Source organism: Jatropha curcas, chromosome 1 (assembly GCF_041381405.1).
Source record: "Jatropha curcas cultivar XTBG-Jc1 chromosome 1, XTBG_Jcur_1.0, whole genome shotgun sequence".
Taxonomy (NCBI): Eukaryota; Viridiplantae; Streptophyta; class Magnoliopsida; order Malpighiales; family Euphorbiaceae; genus Jatropha; species Jatropha curcas.
This window is the reverse complement of record NC_143151.1, coordinates 17,385,044-17,387,000: the sequence shown is the minus strand read 5'-3', so window position 1 is coordinate 17,387,000 and position 1,957 is coordinate 17,385,044. Positions and strand designations below refer to the sequence as shown.

Below are 1,957 nucleotides of genomic sequence, written 5' to 3'. Positions count from 1 at the left end.
GTAAATTGCCTCAATTAAATAAATTTAGGCTAAATGCCCGGTTAATTAATAATCGTGGTATTTAAACCTAAATCCGACAATATTGGCTAAAAAGCCTAGTTAATCAATAACTATGGCGAAATTGCCTTTATTTCGAACAAAGTCCGGCTTAAGTCCAATTAATCAATAATTGTGGCGAAATAGCCTTAATTAAACATGTTTTCTTGGCAACAAATTGCCTACATTGCAAATCAATTAATCACTTTTGGCAAATAAATTGCCTATAAGTAGATTAACCATTTTCTTAGCGACAAATCGCTTAAATCAATATTTTGGCTTCAAAGCCTTCAAACAATTGCTTTTGGCAAATAAATTGCCTTTAAGTTAATCAATTTTGGCGACAATCGCCCAATCATCAACTTTTGGCAATCAATTGCCTAAATCAATTTATTTTGGCTAAAAGCCTTCAAATAATCAATTTTGGCGACAATCGCCTAAATCACATCAATTTTTGGCAACAATTGCCTAAATCAACTCTTTTTGGCCAAAAGCCTTAAATCAATCATTTTGGCGACAAACGCCCAATCAATCAATTTTCAGGCAATAAATTGCCTAAATCAACTCTTTTTGGCTAAAAGCCTTAAAATCAATCATTTTGGCGACAATCGCCTAAAGTCAATCATTTTGGCAACCGAATTGCCTAAATCAATCTTTTTGGCTAAAAGCCATTAAAATCAACATTTTTGGCATCAAATGCCTAAAAATCAATCAATTCTTTGGCAAAATGCCTAAACAAAAATGCACAAAGCATACACACACTCATGCATTAAGCATACCCATTCAAAGCCCTTCAAAGAAGGCCTATCGAACTACGTTGACTTTGATCTTCCATTCAAACGGAAGTACGTAGGCACGTTTGGGATTTAACCCCGAGCGGCAAGTCGCAATCACTTAAAATTGGTTCAAATTACATTAATCACTTTGCAAAGCATTCATTCATGGTTAGTTTTGTCAGCATGACATAGTCTCGGGATCCATCTCGGGTTTGCACACCATGCCTTAAACATTGGGTTAATTAATCTAATAATTAGGTTAATTAAAATTGGAGTCACTTAGGGTTTTTTCCTAGTTTACCCTAAAATAATTAAACAAGGTGGCGACTCATACATTCACGTGCATTTCTACCCTTAGTCACATGCATTCATATGCCATGACATTTTGGGGAGGGGTTCACAATCACATAGTTCACTTGCTCCAAAGTTGGTGGATTTAAAGAGTCCATGATACATTCCCCAATTCCATGTTGTCCATTGCACCTATCACACACTTGCATAACAGAATTTACAGGATTAGTAGTTAACATGTCCAATTTCCTTACCATGTTATCTACCTTGGCATTAAGTGCTGTAATGGCGTCTGCGGTCCTTCTTCTTTCGGTATTGTTTTGGTAATGGCTGTTGCTTGCCATTTCCTCTATTAACTCATATGCTTCATCAATTCCTTTCTTTTCAAAGGATCCACCTGCAGCTGCATCTAAGGTAATTTTGATGTTAGGAGATAATGCATTATAGAAAGTTTGTACCTGTAACCACTTGGGCAAGTTGTGATGTGGGCACTTTCTTAGCAAGTCCTTGAATCTTTCCCAAGCTTCATACAAGCTCTCTTGATCATGATGAGCAAATGTCATTATCTCATTGCGCAACTTGGTGGTTTTTGAGGATGGAAAGAATTTCGCTAGAAATTTTTGAGCTAATTCATCCCATGTTGTAAAACTTCCAGCGGGACACGATTGTAACCATGATCTAGCCTTATCCCTAAGAGTGAATGGAAAAAGTCTTAACTTGATTGCATCTTCAGAAACACCATTTTGTTTGAAAGTGTCACAAATTTCCAGAAAATTGGTGATGTGAGCATTAGGATCTTCACTAGGTAAACCTCCATATTGGATCGAGGTAGAAAGCATTTGGATAATTGCGGG

General features: G+C 36.6%; 1 non-coding gene across 1 annotated transcript; it reads left to right on the top strand.

Moving 5' to 3' along the window:
- Positions 1–1,577: 1,577 nt before the first annotated feature.
- Positions 1,578–1,684, top strand: LOC149499070 (small nucleolar RNA R71). The gene has a single exon (XR_016319212.1). It is a non-coding gene; the product is annotated as a small nucleolar RNA R71 (small nucleolar RNA).
- Positions 1,685–1,957: the final 273 nt, after the last annotated feature.